This window comes from Euprymna scolopes, chromosome 4, assembly GCF_053919585.1.
Source record: "Euprymna scolopes isolate OS-2025 chromosome 4, ASM5391958v1, whole genome shotgun sequence".
Lineage (NCBI taxonomy): Eukaryota > Metazoa > Mollusca > Cephalopoda > Sepiida > Sepiolidae > Euprymna > Euprymna scolopes.
This window is the reverse complement of record NC_136485.1, coordinates 37,578,590-37,602,589: the sequence shown is the minus strand read 5'-3', so window position 1 is coordinate 37,602,589 and position 24,000 is coordinate 37,578,590. Positions and strand designations below refer to the sequence as shown.

General features: G+C 29.3%; 1 protein-coding gene and 1 pseudogene across 6 annotated transcripts in view; both read left to right on the top strand.

Annotated features, from left to right (window-relative positions):
- Positions 1-24,000, top strand: part of LOC145267139 (zwei Ig domain protein zig-8-like) — an 845,722-nt gene that overhangs the window by 136,749 nt on the left and 684,973 nt on the right. The window lies entirely within an intron of this gene.
- LOC145273758 (5S ribosomal RNA) lies at positions 15,636-15,752 on the top strand (annotated as a pseudogene).

Genomic DNA, 24,000 nt, shown 5'->3' with positions numbered 1-24,000 from the left:
TTGTCTCTCTGTGTCTTAAACTATATATATATATATATATATATATATATATATATATATATATATATATATATATATATATATGATCTGACTTTCGCCCACGTCTGAACGTTCCTTTGTTAAACAAATAAACAATGCTAGTAAATGCATGTCAATATATGTTACTTTCATATGCGTGTGCATGATTCATTCTCTGTCCGTTTGAATGAACTTGGATGTGATAGTATTTTTTTTCGGCTTTTATTCCGACATGTTCATCAAGTCATAGTGTGACAAATTTACAAGTATCGTCTATTTTAAATCCTCTTGCATTTTTACTATTGCCAAAAGTTTGATTTCTTTATTTAGCATCGTTAGGCGTTCCTCACAATAAATTTACATTCTTTCCAGATATTTTCTGATTTACGCTTCTTTATTCGTTTTTCACGTATTGTCAGTTTTTCGATTTTTCTCGGAGTACGTGTCTTATATTTATTGTGTTCAAGACAATTCTACCTACATCGAAATAAATGTTGGTTATATACAGAATATGCTTAAATGATTGTCAATGCCTATTGTCTTATTTTAAATGTGTATAACGTTGGTATGTTAATTAAATATGCAAAAATAAATGGCCAATATTTGTAAAACGTATGCGGAACTGTAAGAGGAAACTAAGGAATTGAACAAGTGCGATTGGGTGAAAAATTAAAAGATATGTTTTACTAAATCACTTATACACTGCAGAGCTCCTTAACATGTTTGTGTAGAAAAGATTAATCCTTCTAAATGAACGGAATAGATAATAGTGACTGATATGGAAACGGTTTTATAAGAGTTGCAAGAAACTATCAAACATATATTTTCTTACATATATCAAAATATTACATACAATAGTTACAGATTCAAACAAATAAATATATACAAGACGACTTTTAAACATAGTTTTTTATAAAATGTATGCTCATGTTTACGAAGGGATGGGGTTGTTATCTGCAGATATTGCGTAACATGACATTAAGTTTGAAAGACGGTGAAATTGGCCTTAAACATCTGTCAGACACAATTCGATTCGGTCAATGTTTGTGCATTTTCTATACGTGTGCTTTCATTCTATTTTAATGAATGGTACACCTAAACACCTACCATTTTAATAAAATCGATTTCGGTATAGTTTTATGGCATGCGACACTCTTAGAATCAGCTGTTCGTTTCTCAATTCACATGCATTCTTATTAAGTGTCTAACATTCGAATCTGCTTATTATGAAACAAGATCAGGTAATATTTCATAAAACATTCTCTTTTGCAAATTTCAGTTAAGATAACACGACATATAGTTAATATTATTATATGTATATTTAGGCAGCATTTTTTTTCTATGACATATTTCATTAAATAAAATAGACCTTTTGTGTCTATTAATTCTATTTTCGATCCTTTCAAATAACAAGAACAAACACAGCCTATCATACCTTGACAGAGTACAAAATAGACTTCGTGGTTTAGTGGGGGATGCCCTTTTCTCTACCCTGCAACCCCTCTCCCAAAGAGGAGACGTTGCGAGCCTATCCTTGTTTTATCGTTATTTTCATGGCAGGTGCTCGTCTGAACTCCAATCCCTGGTCCCCCCTCGCCAAACTTTCACGATAAACACCCGTCTAGCTGAATCCACTGTGAAAAATTTCCCCCACTCTATATCTGTGCCTAAATCAAAACGCGGATTTCATGAGCAAAGCTTCTTTCTTAGAACTGCACGCCTGTGGAACTCTGTTCCGTCTGCCTGCTTTCCTCCGGACTACAACTTGGATGTCTTCAAGTCTAATATTAACAAATTCCTAATGAACCGCCCTCCTAATTAAACACTTCATAAAATCTCCTCACTAACGTGATGTACTTGCAATAACCCTTATCCCTGAGTGGCTTCCCGGCCTTGATAAGTGGTGATCACTGTGTAAAAAAAAAAAAAAAAAAAAAAACAATCTTCACTTCTGATGGGAACTTCTTGATGTAATCATCATATTTATTAGTCCGAGTGCTTTTCAATCCTTCAGGATTCATCGTCAGGAATAAATTAATCTAACTGATTTTGAACAATCTATAAAGTTTTCCCTCATTTGTTAATTAATTTATTATATGTATTTATTTTTTTGTAGTCTGCACTTCATTATAATTATTACGACATGCGTTTTGCTCTGTGCTTTGTTTTGTTCAAGTACATAATTTTCCTTTTTGAACTGTTATAGATGTGCCAGCATGAAGTATTCAAGACCATCACAGTGGTGCACAAGATGGAATGAAAAGGTTTTCGCCGTAGAAAAGATGATATGATTCCATTTCCGTTTGATGAAAACCGGTTTTCTTTTTTGTTGCAAACCATCTACCAGTTAAACAATTGTGTACAAATCCCTAGAGCGATAGAAGCTTTCTATCCGTTCTGAAATTGGCACAATGTAAAACCAGCGAGATCAGATATGCGCCGTTGTACAACTCATGTTTTCTACCGATCCAGGTTATTACAACATAACAATTGCCAGCACCCTTAAAATACAAATCCGGATGGTTCAACGCTTGAGGGCATAGCAACGAGGTTTCCGACTACGGTTATGGTCTTTATTGTGGTTTATAGTGAGGGCCATATAATGCCACATCACATCTTCGGAGTTTGCTTAAAAGCCAACACCAAATTGTACCTGGATGTTTGGAACACTGGTAATTTCTTGGTGCAATCAGGTGGCCACTGGCCCAAAAGTTCAAAGAGAACCAGACTTGGCTTAACAAGGAGTGCTTGGACTTTCTACCCTACTCTCCTTGGCCCTTTCCTCCCCCGACCTTAACGCGCTGGAATACTTCGTTTGGTCATACGTCGAGCACATCAGCAACATTACCTCCCACAGCATAAAAGCTATCTGTTATCTGCCGAGTATTCTCCGAGCCCCCGTTGGCGCTTGTGGAAAAGGCATGCTCCCAGTTCAGAACACGTATTGAGGTAGTTTTATTAGTTTCGTGCAAAAACAATATCGTTTTCTCACATATGTGGATCTGATATATGATTTCTGAATTAATTATTGATATATATATATATATATATATATATATATATATATATATATATATATATCGATGTTTTATATCATTTTGATCTGATATATGATTTCTGAATTAATTATTAATATATATATATCGATGTTTTATATCATTTTGAAGAGCGTTTTTCGTTTTATCGAATCGTGTTATTTTTTACTGCTCTCAATCTCGTCATTCATTTTTGGCAGGCTTTCGACGCCATAGACAAAATTCAAATCCGCACGATTTTCTTGTTCCAGTTCAAATTAGGCCGAAAAGCTGCCAAGACTGACTCTTATATACATTGATGCGTTTGGCCCAGGAACCATTAACGAACGTGTTAACAGCGATGGTTTACAAAAATTTCGCAAATGGGACGAGAACGTCGAAGATGAAGACGGTCGCGGCCGACCAACTGCGGTTGATAACGAACATTTGAAAGCCTAAATTGAAGCCGAACCACCCAAAACCACACAAGTTGCTGTTGAACTCGAAGTCGACCACTCAACAGTCGTTCGCTATTTAGAGCAAATAGGAAAGTCAAAAAAGTTGGATAAATGGGTGCCGCTTGAATTGTAACAGTAATAAAAGAAATTCGTTGTTTTGAGGTGTCTTTTATGTTCCTTCTGTGCAACAAAAAAGGCCGATTTCTCGAGCGAATTGTGACGTGTGATGAAAAGTGGATTCTCTAAGACAACCGGCGACGTTCGCTAGAGTATTTGGATGCCGGAAAAGCTCCACAATACTCCTTGAAGCCGACATTGCACCAAATAAATGTCATGCTAACTGTTTGATTGTGTGCAGCCGGTCTCATCCATCACACCTTCTTGAATTCGAACCAAACGATTACGGCGGAAGTACTGTCGACAAATTGACGAAATGCACCAGAAGATTAAACGTATGTGCCCAAGATTAGTTAATAAGATGAGACCAATTCTCCTCTATGACAACGCTCGCCTGCATGTTGCTCTACTGACCCTGCAGAATTGGGTCATGAGACTCTTACTCATTGGCCATATTCACCGGACTTTTCGCCCACCAATTGTCACTTTTTCAAGCAGCTCGACATATTCCTGCAGGAAAAATGCTTTAAAAGCCGAAATGATGCCGACTCGGCCTGCAATGACTTCATCGCTTCTAGAACTTAGGATTTCTATAATAATGGGATTAATAAACTTGTTTTACGTTGGCAATAGTTTGTCAATTCTAATGGTTCTTGTTTCGATTAATAACGTTTTTTTTATGAAAAGAGTTATGATCTTCTGAAGGTGAACGTCAAAAACTGACGTTAGTTTTTAACCAACTTAAATTAATATACAAAAGACAGATATTAAAGATTCATATACGTTAATTACAAAGGTTGCGTTTAAAAAGAAAAACAAAAACAAACGGCGTAAAAGCATTTTTTCTATTGTATAGTTCATCCATGTGTATTCCCCCATATAGCTTACGCACTGTGCATTTATAAGAACTTTTAGAAGATAAACAAATATTGATAAAAGTTATTTCTGGAACAGCAAAGTGTGCTTCTTTAAAATTTTAATGAGATCATTTATTTCTCTTTTCTAAACTCGTTGTAAAATGATTGGAACGTTTCCAACATTTAAATCAGTTCAATCATTATGGTCTCTTTATTAAATTTCCTTCGTCAATTTCAGACGTCGATCCGCATTCAGTTAATGAAAACACATTGTTTTTTTTTCTAATTAGTTCTTCGTCTTATCTACTTTAAGGAATCACAATTGTTTTTTCTCTTACTCATTATCTCTTTTTTCACGTGTACTTGTTTGAACACGAATGCTTCTACACGAGCCACGTTATTTAAAGTTCATTAGGCTATAAAATATAGCTCTAACTTATTAGTGTTAACGTTTTCCATGTAAACGAGTTGTCTACGTGAAAATAGATATAAATATGGTTAGTAGATGTCAAGACATATACCTATATTTTGGATACATTTCATATCTATTACTATTTTGTGTTTGGAATCGCTCCGACTAAAGCCGAAATTACACTATTAATTCTATATCTTCAGCCTCACTATACTATTAATATTTTTAATATTCAATTAAGTTACATATGTTTTATACTATTTTACGATACATAAAATATAAATATATGAAATATAAATATAGTACTATTTTTATATACTCAATAATGTGTGGGTGAATTGTATCCGCATTGTTTCCATGACAATATCCTTTGAGGCATTACTTTGTTTAGGGAAGTAGTTTATTATTGGCTTTACTGTTATTACGGCATTCTCTTCTGCATTAATTGCTTTTTGTGGTATAGGTTCTGCGCTATCCCTTCTGTAGTTCTTTAATGGAATCATGTAGCGTCTACTCTAATGAGTCCATCATACAAGGTATTATTTTTTGCTGAAAGTGATTGTAGTATATATCCTTATATATTATATGGAAGATTGTAGTATATATCCTTATATATTATATGGAAGATTGTAGTATATATCCTTATATATTATATGGAAGATTGTAGTATATATCCTTATATATTATATGGAAGATTGTAGTATATATCCTTATATATTATATGGAAGATTGTAGTATATATCCTTATATATTATATGGAAGAGTTAGTACAATATACATATATCCGATTGTTATATCGAATACATAAAAAAAGTATTTAGCTAGCTTTTCCAAACTATACTGAAATAACAAAGTGTCTGACATAAAGTTACTTTATTTAGACTAGGCCATTTTCGTATCTTCTACGACTTTCTGTACGGATACTAAAACTAACCAAAGGTCGTGCTGGAATCCTCCAGCACTCTAAGGTAAGAAGCTGAGACAGTTGCCAGAAGAAAACAAAAACGATGCAAACACTGCTAAACGAGAAATTAAAAACGCTGAAAACATTTTTTTTAGAAAAGAAAACTTTTAGAAGAAAATAGGATTTACCACAAGATCAATTATATGTAAGAAAATATTTTTCAAGAAAAGTATATGTACTTTTTCGCTCAAAATGTTACAACTAATCGAGTTTACTTTTTAACGAAAACATGGACAAAACACAAGAATCACATTTTTTCATGGAAAACATCTATTGTTTATTTTATTGAAAGTATCTAATACGTTTTTTTCATGAAAAATATCTATTTTTTATTTCATTGAAAGTATCTAATAAGATTTTTCATGGAAACAACTATAATCGAACATATAGTTCATTCATATGGTATGTACAAGTTTTATGTGTTGTTGCTTGAGTTAACATAACTAGAAGAATAAGTACTATTCCTCTAGAGGCAGTGTATAGTCCTATTGAAGACAACTTGTTTACCCTTCAAATACTATGTTATTTGGAAGAGATAAAAAAAACTGAGATTAATCTTTAGTATATATTTCAAAGTCAAATATATTTATATATGTAGATATGCTTCTTGAATCGTAGAGCATTATCTATTCATCAAGCTTAGACTAGAAACCAGATTCCAAAGGAAACGGAGTAGTGATTGTGATTCACGAATATGAATTTAGGTTAAAATTGTTTGACACGGGAGATGCGTTCGGTTTCGATATTGTTCGAATTCTATACTTGGATAGCAATATACCTTAATTGACTTTTTATGGATGAGGTTTTAATGATTTTCCCCTAATTTTTCGATACTCTTTCTAGTATTGATAAATTTATTTCACTTGCACAGTTTAAATGCATGTACACATTCGGGGACGGTACAAAAATTTGAATCTTAGCTGCTAGTGTTAAAGTAAATGGTTAAGCCAAGGAGATGTTGAAAGACATGACAAGTGACTCATCCTAAACAAGTAACGATTACTCTTGCATGAATGGTGTGTTCTATATTGTTATATGTTGAACAATTTCTGACTGTGTATAGTTTAATAACAATCTATATTCCAAAGTTTCAACAATATTAGTTTGAACGCTTTAGTATAGCATTCATTGGATTATTTTAAATAGTAGTCATATAGTATTTACTGTATTTGTTATCTCTGACTTTAGTAATGTGTAATGTTGACATTTGTCTAATGATATGCATTAATAAACAGAAATAACCGAAATTAGAAATTTAGCATCAATTCCAGAATTCCAGATATGTGACTTAATAGCTTTTATCGCTATATCACAGCTCCGTAGCGTGGGGAAACGTAGTATTTCAAATTTGTTTTATATATAATAATGTATATATAGGAGGAGGCAATCTTACCCTAGGCCATATGGCATATCAGGAGTTTCGTTTTTACTTTAAGAATCGCCACTTATTAAGATCCGAAAGACACTCGAGCATAAGGGTAAATCAATATATGGTGGTAGAGTAGTAATCGTTAATAGTGTAAACCACATTATCATGTTAATCATGTTAATATATTTGTTTACATTATCCTTTGTAATTATGAAATAAAACGTGTGTGCGTGCACATGGTGTGTATATATATATATATATATATATATATATATATATATATATATATATATATAATTACTGTCTTCTTGAAGGCACTAGTTTGTGTAAATATGATACATTATTAAATAAACGATTATTTAATCTACGGTTGAGAGAAGTCGAAAAATTCATAAATAGTTAATCCGTATATCCTCGGGATGTTTATTTTAACGATAAATGTAAAACAGGCAGATTTAGTTCACAGAGAAGCCATTTCAGATAAATGCACATATTCGATGTCTTTTCACTGTAATCTCATTGCCTTACTTTGTTATAACAACACGCGTGAAGACAGTTCGTTTTCGTATCAGAGTACGAGTTTCACTTTCTATTTTGTATTTTATAAGATGTCATCCCCGCAGAATAAATAACTGTTTATTTGATAATTGTATTACTTATATACAACATATTGTTGAAAATAGTCTTACTTTCTGTACCTGAAAAATTTGTGCTTTATAATTATCATCAGTTAATCTGTAGAGAATAGAAACATGTTTGTAAAATTTGCCTTTTTTACATTAATGCATTTTAACGTATAACATATATTATTGTTTAACTGAATACGAAAATATGTTTTTCTTTTTCGAAGAATAAATCATTGATTAATCCAACCGGATTACGAAAAACAAAATTCCAAAGTCTGATCTACTTTTCGTAGCGACGTTTATATATATATATATATATATAAGCAGACCACTTAGCATTGCCCGGTCATGAAATACACTTAAATACGGCAATTAATTCATGAAATTTATATCGATTGTTATATTGTACGAAATATATATTAGTGATTTTAACATAGACTTGATTACCATCGACTAGAATTGAACCCATAACATATAACTCTCCCGCCTTATTTGTTGGCCTCTGAACCTTGCCAATACGCATGAAAATAATTTAAAAGTTGTTTAACGTAGACATCTGCATGCGAACAGGTTTAGTCGACTACTCCTGACAAAGAAAACTGCATTTTTTTTTCAACTTTAAATTGGTAGCAGACATTTATTGTCGCTAAGAAAACAAATCAAAAGTGTGCCGCAGGTCCAAATAAATTATACATCAAATTCAGAGGGGTTTGATAGAAGTTTTTCACACAAAATAAAAAGATATATATATATATATATATATATATATATATATATAAATATTTATTTCAAAACTATTTATACATATTTCAAAGACGTAACAGCGGTTCCATTGCACTGAATCAACCATTAAAGACCAAACGTAATCAATACAGTTCATCAGCCAATTTGAAGAGGCGAAACAACGCGAAATAAACAAACAGAGAAAACCACCATTTAACGGGTCGTGTGTTTACTCGGAGTTCCTGATGTCAAGACAGACACTCGCGAGCGAGCACTTAAAAAAAAATTTTCTGTGCTAGAAACTGTAGTTTTTACTTCACGAATTATACAGAAAATAGAAACTATGCATAAATAGAATTTTGCGCAAAAGGAAAACAAAATCATCGGTCTAATAAGAAAGCATAAAAATGAATAATTACTGAACGTTCGTTTTCCAAAGAAATATAAAATTAATTGTCGCCTACATGTGAATGATTAAGTATATTAAGAAGTTGGCTTTAATAATCTTTAAAAAGTTAAATGAAAAATGAGGCATTTAATATAAATGTCTGAGCCAGAAAAACTTAATTTTATATGTGCGTGTGTATTAAGATCTTACAGAGAGTCATGAAAAACCCAAATCAGAATTAAGTTAACCACTTTTATGTCGAAAAATACCAACATAGTTTTAGTTTCTGTTAATTTGTTCAGAAATAACTACACGTTGATTTTTTTCCCAGATAGCATTTTTTAAAAAAATTTAAGAGTTTTGTCTAATTATATATATACAGATAGACGGACAGAGTTACAGGGATATATATATATATATATATATATATATATATATATATATATATATATATATATATATATGTATAAGATAACGATATATGGGACCTTGATATACACGTGATCTTAGAATACTATTTCACAAGTAAAATAATGATTACTATTTTACAAGTAAAATAGTAACTAAATAAATATTATTTGTCAATATGCTTACGTCCAAAGTGTATGAGACATTGTCTTAAAAAAGATCTGTCTATGATATTCAAGGTTTAAGGCGCTATTAACCGTATTATCATTTTTTAAAAAATCAACAAAAATCTACGTAAGTTTCAAAGTAATAAAAAGATTGTGCACAGTAATCGGACACTTCATGACGTGGTGGATAACGCACTCGACTGTAATACATATGATCCCTGGATTGAATCCTAGAAAGAGTTAAGTTATGCAGACGCAAGGTGGGATCTCAACATGTTCGTAGATTACTGTTTTATCAGAAAATAATAAATAAATAAATAATATTTGTCTTTATCTATATATACAAATGCATTTTTTACTTATACATATATATATAAATATTCATATATATATATATATATATATATATATATATATTTAAGAGCAAGAAAATTAAAACTGTCAATTACAATTTACAATCAAAATTTATTGTTCGACTGAATACTAAAAAAAAAACAATTTACAAAGTCCTTATTCCGTGGACTTTCAAAGAATATCATTCTTGCTATTCTTATCATCAGAGGACAGAAAGAAATCAGCAAATTTTATTTGTAGCAATGCTAGAATTTTCTGTTTATGGCATTAAGTGAAATCGCAATTTATTATAGTCATAAACTGCCAAGAAAAAACAAGTGAAAAAACGTTTGATATGTAATAAAAAATATATAACTAAGTCGCGCATAATATTTCAGTTTGCATGAAGATTCTCTCAAGGTAATCCGAGAGGCAAAAATAATTTTTAGAGAGAATGAAGTTCAAAATTAAATCCAGCGTCATGATAATAGTCCAAAGCAGCTGATATAATGCATTTTTTCGGACAGAGCAGTAGTAATTATCTATATATAAATATTCGTAGTTATATTAAATTGAAATTTACCATTGCATATATCAAGTAAACACTACATCCTTTTGATATCCTTTTTATATATACATTTATGTATATATAAAAAGGTACAAAGATTTTAAAATAAATTTATTAAATGATAAATGGATTCTCGCATACAGAATGTTTTTTTCTTTTTCTCCAAAAGAACATTAACGGTTAAAGAAATATAACAAAATACTGAAATAAAATGTTGTAGATGTGCGTATTCATAGATATATTCGTATAAAATATGGATAATTATTATTTAATTATAAAGGTATATATATATATATATATATATATATATATATATATATATATATATAATGTGCGTGTGTGCGTTATTTTAAATAGTATACAATAACACATATGTGGGTAAATGTAAGTTTAATATATTAAAATAAGTATTTGTATACATATATTCATACTATTTGGATAATTTGGACTTTTTTCTCTTAGAAACATCTAAATTGGAGTAATTATTCCTAATCTGACAATTTTGGAACCGTAAATATTATCTATATAATTATAAAACTCAAATGACCGTGTCATGAGTGTTGTAACCACACATCCGGTTTACGACTTCCGGTTGCACATGTGTACATAAGCATAAACTTATAACAGCGTAAACAAATAATCATAAATTGCTACATTTGCAGAATTTGGCCTGTGGACTGAAAAATTAGCGTTATTATTTAGAAAGTATTACTTAACATGGGAAGGGTGGGGATGTTTTGCAACTATTCTGTATTACAACTATAGTGGTGCAATTTTCTTACAAATAAATCAACTTTGATCCGTTGACAACTATAAGAGCATTTTACAACGGCGATTTACCCACGTTCTTCCTTTTTTTTAAATCTATTCTCCATTTTTAATACACCTTTCTTAACAACATTCATAAATTTTCTTCTACGATACCAACATAAATAAATAACCCCGAAAATGTTGCTTTTTACAAATAAATAATCAACACAATAAAACGTGTTGTTTTACTGTGTACGTTTTCAGTGTCCCAATTGTTTGTTTTTTTCGTGTTTAAATTATCCAAATAAACAATTGTTAATACTTTCTGCTTTTTTTTTACATCGTTCATTTCCACATTGTCTTAATTAGTTTTATTGACTTTATTTTTAACATAAATTTAATATTTGACCCAATGGGTCATGAATGTTAGTTTAAAATAAATGAAAAAAGTTACATTTTATTTTCATTTTCTCTTAACATGGAGAGAGTGTTTTTAACTATTCTGTACTTTCAACTAATAATTTCATTTAAAAAAGATATATCAAAATTTGAATTTTACTTGAATTATTACAGTATCTGTTCAGTGCACATTTACCTATATGGTAAACCATTTATAATTCAATGGTTGTAAGTTTTCTTTTAAATAAACAATTATAAAACAGAACGACTCATAGAAATCTCTCTGTATTCTTTTTTCATTTTAATATGCTTTCATAGCAATGTTTCTATTATGTCACAAAAACTATTTTCTTTACGTCAGAAGTGTCACGCTCATATATTTATTCCATAGCTAATCTAACATACTGACCCAACGGGTCACGGGTAGTCTGGTATTTCATATTATTTCTAATATTATAAAGCAACAATTTTATGAATATGTTTTTAATCTATATATATCTATAAACTTGATAATGCGATCGAGGACACTTCTCAACCTATACACTCAAGAAATTGTTGCTCTACTGAGATAAATTTAGTATATATGGAAATCAGACATGTGAAAAAACTTCTTTTTTTCTGGTGCTATCAGATCAGATTTTCTTAAGGTATCTCTTCCTCAGACGCACCAAATGCGCCAAACATTTCTTTTTTACTTCTTTTTGCAAAACCTTTTATTCTGCAAAACCAAAAGCAAAAACAACAACCCACCTTTTCTTCCTTTTCCTTCTTCCCATTTCCTCTTTTTCTGTCTTATCTCCCCCACTTCCAGATTGGTTTCCTTATTAAAATGTATAAAACATTAATACTGTAACCCCTTTCCCCTCTCTTATTGCAAAACTTATTCATGTTCTGCAGGTAAGGCGAAAGAACAATAAAATCCACTACAAAACAACCAAACCAAACACTACAAACTAGCGATTGAAGATGCAAAGTCCTTGAAGAATAAAAACCTTCTACAAAATAACTAGATGCAACATGAATACTATTTCTAAAACAGCTGGATTTGAAGGATTATTTAATGCCGTAATACAAAGCAACCAAACCAAACCAAAAATTCTTTAATCGTATTTAATTAATCGGTTCAATTTGTTACTAAAGGGTAAAAATTGAAAAATTACTACTTGGGGGGCTATCGTATTTTTATGTGCTTGTCAAGTGTTTCACGTATGCGCATGTGCTCTTATGAAATATTACAACTTGTTTATGTTAAGAAAGTAGGTTATAAAACATTTTAAATCATGGCAAGCTAGTCTAATGGTTATCGCCCTTGACTCACTGGCTTTGGTTTTTATCTCAGCTCGAGTATTTTTATTTTACTTCCAAGAAGTGAACTGTCCAGAAAAAAAAACATAATATTAGCATGAACATTTTTCAGTTTCTTTTCGTTTTTTTTTTTTTCATTTGATTTTTAAAGGAATTAAGTTACGTGTCATACCTATGGTATTTATGTTGATATTTAATATTTAGACAAATCTGCATTAATTAAAAGATATGCTTATTTTACCACCGGGTAACACTAGGCGGCCTGCTAATCTAATTATAACAAAAATCTTTACACTACGATATTTCTCGGGGCATATAGCTTTATTTTAGTTATAGTCGAAATGCAGTTAAATTGCATATATTACTAATTTAACCATTCCATTGTTTAGAACGTAAAAATGATATATCCTCAAAAATGTATTTTACACCCATGAAACAAGAAAGAGGAACTATAATTTATTAATAAAAACATTTCGCTTCAATAATTAATTTAAAAATGATTATATAGTTAAATATAGTTATGTAATAAATCCACAGTCCTTTTATAGGAAAATATAGCTGTTATGAGAAATATTTGATAGAATATTGCATGTTATAATTCCAAGGAAAGAGGGATATAAATGTTGCTTTACTGCATTTTGGTGTATTCTTCAGAAATATAATAAAAATATGCATATAGTACGTATAGTTATTTTTTCCTACTTTCTTTCTTGCTTCTATGTATAGAGACTGTAAGGAGATACAATTTATTCCGTATAGATTTAAAGTACGTGCTTCCACTGTTATCAGTGCTTGAATAAGCTTGCCAATCGCAGTGTGAAAATATATTTTTGTCAATTAAGTTGTATAAATATGTCCATATCTCAACCCGCCAAGAAATCGCTCGATTCTCTGCGGGGATGAACAATGTAAAAATGAACATCTCTAAAAATATATTCGCATGAAATATATATATATATATATATATATATATATATATATATATGCGTAAGTGTGTTTGTATTTACTATATATATATACATGCATGCATTGCGTGTGTGTTTGTATATGTATATATACATATATATATGTGTATGCCTATATATGTGTATACTATATATATGTATATTAATGCATATATGTATGTGTGTGTCTGTGCATGTACTATATATATGTATATCTATGCATATATATATATGTGTGTGTACTGTATATATAAATGTATATTCATATATATATGTGTGTGCGTGTGTGTCCTATATATATATATGTATACTATATATATATATATATATATATATATATATATATATATATATATATATATATTGTAAAACATATCCTTAAAATCTTTTAAAGCATCTTTAGGTGGTACATTTATATGGAATCCAGCATGCCAAGGGGTGCATTACTTGAAGTGAAGAAAGCAAAACTGGGAAGCGTAGAAAATATTGAATTGCTCAATCGAGGCGATGAGGACACTTAACGAACATGATGCCTATAAATGTATGGATGTTCAAGAAGCCGGGGCTATTAAATCAACAGAGATTTAATAGAGGAATATCCGTTAACATAAGAAAATGAATGAATACTTTTAATATTTTTCCCAAGATTTTCAACGCTCTTAAAAAGTTTGGCTAAAGAACAAGTAAAAATAAGAATGGTCTCACGAAACACTGCACATGGAAGATCATACTGCGCAAAAACAGAATAGGAGAGGACTATAAATCAACGTAATCATCGGAACCCGAGACAAAGAAATGTTTCGCGATTTGTATATGCGTATGAATATAAATATGTGTAATCTAGCATTGATTTTAATATGCATGTTACATGTTTTCTTGTTCTCAGTACTCACATATTTCTTTTTATTTAATTTTTATTATTGTTATTATTATTATTATTATTATTGCTATTATTACTATTATTATTATTATTATTATTATTATTATTATTATTATATTCTTCGTCATATATCACTGACTATTTGCGCTATTTTCATTGTCTTGGCTATTTACATTATTATTACTTATATTAATATGCCAATTTATCTTTATTTATTTATACATATTTAGTTGCGTATCTCTACGTGTCTACTTACTTTATTTTATGTATGTGTATGATAATATATTTATATATTTGTTTGGTAATATGGATAAATGTGTGTGGACAAAATGAAAAAAATATATATATATGCGTGTGTATTACTGTGAGTGTATGTATAAATCTATGTGTACATATATATATATATATATATATATATATATAAATATATATATATATATATATAATGTGTGTGTGTACGTTGGGGTAATTGCGCCAAGTCCGGGATAGTTGCGCCACCTAGCTAAAAGTGATCTTTCCGCAACCACGCATATAAATAGCTCTTTGTTCTTGGTTGGCTCAATTAGTTCGGATTTGACGCAGATACTCCAAAGTACGGCATATATATATATATATATAATTAAATGTATGCAAAATCCAATCCCGCATTTTGCTAATTCCTACCCTCTGATGAGAGGGAAAGTATTTCTTCGAAACTCCGCGGATTAAGGACTATCCACTTATCAAGTGTTTCCTTTTCAGATTAAATATGTTTTTAACTCTTTTGCAAAGTGTTTTTAACATGTTTTATTAACTGTTTGCTTTTATATATATATATATATATATATATATATATATATATATATATATATATATATATATATATATATATATATATATATATATATATATATATATATATATATATATATTATGTATATATATATGTATATATTATGTACGGCTTAATCACGTTGACACACCGGTTCTCGTCAGATCACCGAAGTTAAGCAACGTTGAGCCTGGCTAGTACCAGATGGGTGACCATTTGGGAATTCTAGGCGCTGTATGTGCTTTCCGCTTATCTCGGCATTGTTTCCAGTCGTCCTAAACCTCCACTTGCCATTGATATTCAACAATGTCGAATCAGGAGAGGTGTGGCTGGAGATTGCGCAACTCTTGCCACAAAAATTTCCTGCGCAGGCACCCTTACTGTTGGTATCCATAGTCTGTCAAGACTGAAGGAAGCCTTTTATATATATATATATATACATATATATATATAATCTCACACACAAACACACACGCATATATATATAAAGAGAGAGAGAGAGATACAGAATGCTTAAACAAATACAAATTGCAAATTACATGCATATAGGTGTACATGAATACAAGTTCAGCGATAGCTGAATTAAATGAAATATTTTAGAAATAAAAAAAGAGTTATGATTGAATAAAAAAAATCCTCACATACGAATAGTTGATTTTGCGTTCGTTTTATTTATTTTTTTTACTTTTGCAATTGTATTTTTCCCCCAAATTGTCGAAATGTCTTATCAATTACCGCGTAATTGAACCCGAGATCAATACATTGTTTTCAGTCAATATCTTAAATCGCGCTTTACAAGATCGATTACTTTTGAGAAACAGCCAATTAAGAATTTGCATTACTTGGTGTCGCCATCGACCTGTCTGTCTGTCTGTCTTCATGACTTAAGTTTTTTTTTAAGTAATAAGGAAAAAGTAAAAAATAAATACCTTCGATATGGGGCAATCAATTAAGAAGGCTTACAAATTTCTAACCAACCAAACGTATCTTTTCTGTGCATTTCAGAGGTCTTTAATAAGAAAAAAATGCGGTTTCTTTCAATACCCTCCAAAATAGTCATTTGTTTTTCATTTTCGGCATTTTTTTAATGTTTGCACCAAAAGGCATACAAAATCTACCTCTCCTGGCGGCATATAATTTGGAAAAGACCGACTAAAAGGGAGAGAAGCCAGCTTAAAATAGTTTGTGCATTCTCGTCCTGAAATAACTGTTTTAGAAGCCAAGTCGATATTCTGGTGTATGGGTACTTCATGAGCTATATTCATGCGATGAGCTATATGCGAGTTCTAAGTGTTTCTGAAATAGAGAATTCAAAGCTGTCATGGGTGGATCTTATAGGGTAGACTTTTCAACCAAGGGAAAAATTTACGCCTAGAGTGTAATAGATAAAAATAGTTAAAAGTGATTGACAAAAATGTCAAGAATGGTGGGGTTTTATGAGTTAATTGCAATTCATCGCTAATCAAACTGATTAAAATTGATTTTTGGAACATAACTCCTTACCTACTAAATAAAGAAATCTTATTTAATTTGACTGAAATAAATATGTTTTGCTAAGCTTTAGTTAAACAATTGATATCACAAAACTGCCACTGTTGCCCTCCACTTGATTGAAAATACGATATTTTTGGATGAGGAATGATTATACATATTATTTGAATACTGTAAATTACTGTTATCATTTTGAGTGTTATTTTCATAACGTTTACACCGATGTAATCTCCGATCCGTTTTAGGTGTATTGTTGAACTCGAGGATCATTCTGTCAACTCGGAAACCTTCACTGAAATTTCGAACGGAATCCTTGATTTAATTCTTGGGTAGTGTGCTTCTGTTTCGTCAGCCGTGATTGGGCAGAATTCCTAAATAATTTGCAATTGTATTGTTCACTGTCGTCTGCACTGAGGATTAAAGATACAACTTCAGAAAAGTGTAACTGTAATCTGAATGATGCCAATACTTTACCCACTACATACACAAAGCACTTGTAGTCAAGTTCGACCAAATAGACCTGAAAAAATTCAGAGATTACATCGACCAGAAACGATATAAATAGAACACTCCAGTTAAGGACATTAGCCCGAGGAATCCAAATGCTAGGAATTCTATTTTATTTCCAACTAACGGGAGTACTCGGCGTTTGCAGGGTGTTTGTCGGTGTGTGTAGGGGGCAAAGTAAAGAATAAGCGCAGTAATAACCCTGTTTCAATAATAAAAAAACGATGTTAAACTTCCAAAATAACGAAAACAGAACAAACATCGAACAAAACGAAATAAAACGGAAATGATGTATTATGTTTATTTAAAAAATGATGGAAAGATTACTTGTTATATTAGTGTAGAAATATTGGGAAATAAATTTTAACTAAGCAACGTAAAAGTATTCGTGGTGCATTTCACCTAATAAGAAGCATCGTACGGAAAGGCACGGTGAAATTACATTCTAGTTTTTTTAAGCAACTAACTACGAAGTATAGAAAACCGAAAGCAGTGTTCGTTCGTAACTGTCCTTTGTGAATGATCACGCAACGGTGCAAATGGGTGGCGGAGGAAGGAGGAATTTATTAGAGAGAAAAGATTTTACTACTTGCATTTATCTTAACCGATTTTGGCCGTGAACTGTCAACAGAAAAAATATAGGAATCTACGATTAGCGGTGACGTGGAGAGGTAATATGCCTATAACACACCTCAGATATTGTGCTGCAGCTTGCGCATATTGCATTTGCATGAAATGTCTTGGTTTTTAATCCTATTAAAGTCAAAATTACAGGGGAAAATGAGTTCATATATATATATATATATATATATATATATATATATATGTGTGTGTGTGTGTGTGTGTGTATATATATATAGGGAAATATTTTTAATTTATTAAAATACAAATAAACTCAACTATTTTAAACATTTTATTTCTTTGCGCGTTCAGAGTCTCCTGTACTTTTCCTATAGTATTTAACGCGTTCTAATTTAGTTTTTCACTATTTTCGAATTCCATTTAGATTCTGTTCAGTGTTTTGTTTTTGTTTTGTTTTTTTCAAATATCGGTATGTTACAAAGGAAATAAATTGTGTATATTTATTTTACATTATGTAAAGTTTATTGTGAATTATTTGAAGTCGGAACACATAAGTCAATGATTTATTATCAATTGATGTTTCACTCATGAGATGATTTTCATAAATCACGTTATGTGAAAATAAAACGTCTGGTGTATATTATTGATTCATTATCGATTCATTTTATGTTTCACCTAACACATTCTAAAACTTTTCTTAAAGTTGTTAACACTGATCTTATTCGAATATAAAAAGTTGGTTGAAAAAAGAGTTCAGATCGTAGAATAAGTTTAAATTTCAGCATAGACATTTTGGAATAGTTAATAAATGTTAGCTTTTGTATGACACGCAAATAAAGTCACATTAATTTCTACAGTTAGATTAGTGTGCAGTATGCAAACATAGCTCAAAAGCCGATTTTGTGAAGAAGAAGAAAAAAAAGAATGAAAAAGAATTATATTCGACATACAATTCAGAGGGCACTGTTTGTTGCAAGAATTCAATTTGGATACATGAAATAAATAAAAAAAGCAAATAAGCAGCTTATTGAAAGATACACATTTCGTCGATTTTAACAATATTTAATTACAATATATATATATATAATATATATAATATATACTATATATATAATATATACAACATATATAATATATATAATATATATAAAAAATATATATAATATATATAATATATATAATATATATATAATATATATAACATATATAATATATATAATATATATATAATATATAATATATATAATATATATAATATATATATCATATAATATATATAATGCATATAATATATATATAATATATATAATATATATAATAAATATAATATATATATAATATATGTATAATATATATAATATATATATAATATATGTATATAATATATATAATATATATAATACATATAATATATATATAATATATATAATAAATATAATATATATATAATATATATAATAAATATAATATATATATAATATATATAATAAATATAATATACATATAATATATATAATAAATATAATATATAATATATATATAATAAATATAATATATATAATATATATAATATATAATATATTATATGTACTATATATAATATATATAATATATAATATATATAATATATATATAATATGTATATAATATATATAATATGTATATAATATATATAATAAATATATAATATATATCATATATATATAATATATATAATATGTATAATATATATATAATATATATATAATATGTATATAATATATATAATATATATGATATAATACGTATATAATATATAATATATATATATATAATATAAAATATATATAATATATATATATAATTTATATAATATATATAAAATATATATAATATATATATAATATATATAATATATATATAATATATATAATATATATATAATATATATATAATATATACAATATATATATAATATATATAATGTATATAATATATATAATATATATAATATAATATATTTAATATATAATATATATAATATATAATATATTTAATATATATATACTATATATAATATATATAATATAATATATTTAATATATATATATAATATATATAATATATAATATAATATATTTAATATATATATAAAATATTAAATATATATAATATATATATTATATATATAATATATATAATATATATAATATAATATATATAATTTATATAATATAATATATATATATATTTAAAGGATATTAGAACAATAGTCTAAAGAGCAGAGTGTATTTTAATGTAATAGTAAAATTACTAGTTTAATTAAAATACAGGGAAAAAGTGCTCGTTGTAATCTAGATATATAATAAGCTCGATAGGTAAATATCCTAGAGGTAATTTAATATTTAGTAATGTGATTGATAATCTAAAAATCAAATTATAATTAAATTAAACATCCGTTACATGAGAAGGAACAACAACAAAATCAATTATTTGTAGGACCGTTTCGGAAAACAGTGTTTTTATTGTGGTAGACATCAAGTTACGGACAATAATTATTACATATAGTTTTTTGACAAACAAGGTTTCCTCATCAGCAAATATTGGGAAGGGTTTTTATTAAATGTAAAAGACACCATAAATAAACCTAGCATTAAAAGTAAGGCAGATGTATCTGGAAAAAATTAAAATAAAGATATGGATTTCAACTTGAAAAGAAAATTTATATGTGTTAGAGAAAGAAATAAAATAGAGTAAAACTATAAATATAAATTTGGTTTAAGTACAATATTATACATACATATATACACAAATACATACATGCATATATATGAAAAAGTACACACTTATATATACATATACATAGATATACACATATATACATAAAAACATACGTACAAATATTTACCTTTTAATTTTTCGCCTTTTGAAATCAGGAACTATGGTTAAAGTACTCATATAGATGCTTGCTATAGTTTTTCAGCTAATGAAATGATGAATTTTCAAAAAGAACGCTTGTGTAATAATTTATTTCCGTTAGCATACTTTTGATTAAAGGGCGCCAAGGTTTAGAATTCGAAAGAAATTGGAGGATAATGTTATTTGTATAATAAAATAATGCAAGGGGGGATAATTAGTCATATTTCTTTAATTAAAGAATCTAAGGGAGATAATTAGTCTAACTTAATTTATTACAGAATAATAAAAGAATATTGTAATCTATTTTTACTAATAAGTAATTTTTAATGATTTAAGGTGGTTTATATTTATTAAATTTAAACTATCGTTTATGACAGCATGTTAAGATTAGTTCCTCTCTTGAATTTAATAGGGTGGTTGTATTTTTTATATCTTCATATTTCAAAATTTTTAGGGTCTCTTTTGTACATAGTGCACAGAATTTATCTCCTGGTATATATATATATATATATATATATATATATATATATATATATATATATATATATATATATAAATTCCTGCTGGCTCGCGAGTGCTGGAGCGGCTGATTTGATTGTAACCGTAAAACTAATAATTTTGTCATAATATATATATATATAGATATATGCTTTATATATACAGATATAAAATTAATGGGTATATGCTGCGTATTTATTTACTATATATATATATATATATACATGTATATATATATATGTCTGTATATATATATATAGTAAATAAATACGCAGCCTATACCCATTAATTTTATATCTGTATATATAAAGCGTATATAATACATATATATATATATATTATATATATATTGTGTGTATATATATGTATTATTTATATATATTGTGTGTATGTATATGTCTAAAGAATATAGCTACATATTCTTTAAAAATAGAACCCTTTACACTTGAAGATCTAAAATCTACCGAATCTAACTGTAAGAGTACAACACTATTTCTCTGATAATAAACATGAAGCATACAATCGCACACACTTGGAGAATGCAAATGCAATACGACTACATACACTTTAGTATACAACCTTGTGAATCTAGATACCGAATAACAGTATAGCGTCCAAACGCTACTACTAATAATAAATTGAAACCATTAAACGGACAAAAGACATATTAAGGAAAGTATTTGTATGAGCACAGCAAACCACATAATCAACAGACACTTAACAGCATCAAATGTAAAATTTGTTGTAAACGATCTGTGCCATAACACAAAATAAATAACGCATTTCATCAAAAAAGGTTGTGTTGAAAATTTTAGGAGACTTGGTGCCACTCGAACTCCAGAAGTAACACATTAATGACAAACAGCTGCTGCGAAAACGCAAAAGTCTTTGCAAACTATATAGAAAAAGATGGAGAGTGCTGGAAATCTGGAGAAACGTGCAGTCACCCAGAATCCAGGAAAAAACACAGGTTATTGACAGAGAGGAATATTTCATAATGGCCTGTGTGAAAACCCCTAGTGAGTACATAATTATAATAAAGTCCTTCAGAATTCCAACCATGAATTAATTTCCGGAAGCTAGAATAAGAGAATCTGCTCTATTATTTGCATAGTCTGTCCGTTTGATACCAGAGTGTAAGAGAAAAAAACATAAACACACATAAATATAAAAACCTAAAATGGAAATTACAAAATGCAAATGTAAAGAAGTCAGAATGATTCCTATTGTAATCGGAATGCTTGGAAAGATAAAGAAACACCATAAATAGCTTAATAAGATTGACGAGATTTCTTTATTACCAATTCCACAAAAGACTTGCTTGTTAGCAACGGTGACAGTGCATAGGTTGTGCTACAATTTCCCAGTAAAAGTAATTGACTTGATGTTTTCTGGAAAAAAATCCAACTAATCCATCTACTATGAAATAATAATAATAATAATAATAATAATAATAATAATAATAATAATAATAATAATAATCCTCCTCCTCCTCCTCTGTATCTATTCCTGGGTTTTGGGAGATATTCATAAAATATCAACTGCAACCAGTATTTTTACATAAGAAAAATGTTTGTGTGCGTCTTAGTTCTTCCTTTTTTTATTTAGTATTTTAGTAAGCCAACACAGTTCGCCTGTATTATTGTCACATTAAGACTGGTGTCCAGACTGTGTCATGTCCGAAATGTTGCGTCTCTGTCCTTGATTTGCGAGTACTTTCATGAAATATTCTTCGATGAACTTAATGCACTTGTATCCGTCAACAATACATCCAAAAAACGATTAGCTAGAAAATATGATTCCATTCACTACAGACGTCCTCGGATCGCAAAAGTATGAGTACAGATAGAACGATAAATTTGTCGCCCTAATAAAGACAACTCTGCAGCTTTATTTTAAAAATTTATTGAACAAAATCAAATCAAGTAACTCCATTATGTAGTACAGCTGATATCCGTTCAGTGTAGCTAGCTTTAGCTTCAATCACCGCTTCGATACGAGTCTGGAACTGGGAATATGCCTTTTCTATAAGCACCAGTAGGGGTTCGACAAATAGCGGCGATCAGGCAGGCTTTTGTGCCATGGCAGGTCATGTTAGTTATGTGCTTGACCTATAATCAAACGAAGTAGTCCGGCAAGTTCCATTCGGGGTAGGCGCGAACCAGTGTAAAAACTGTACACATTCGTAGCACTCCTGAAGCCAAGCCTCGGTCTTTTGGACTTTTGGGCCAGCGCCGAATCTTACTATCATACCCAATGTCTGCCAGCGGCCACCTTATTGCACCAGGAGATCAGCATACTCTTTAGCACATCCAGGTACAATTTGATCTTGACTTTCGAGCCGACTTCGAAGATGTGAAGTGGCAGAATATGTTCCTCATTTGAAACTACACCAAAAACCATAATCGCGACCGAAAGCGTCGTTGAACTATGTCCTCAAGCGTTAAACCGTTCGGATTTGCATTTTGAGGATCCTGGTAATGGTCCTGTCTTCATAACTTTGATCGGTAGAG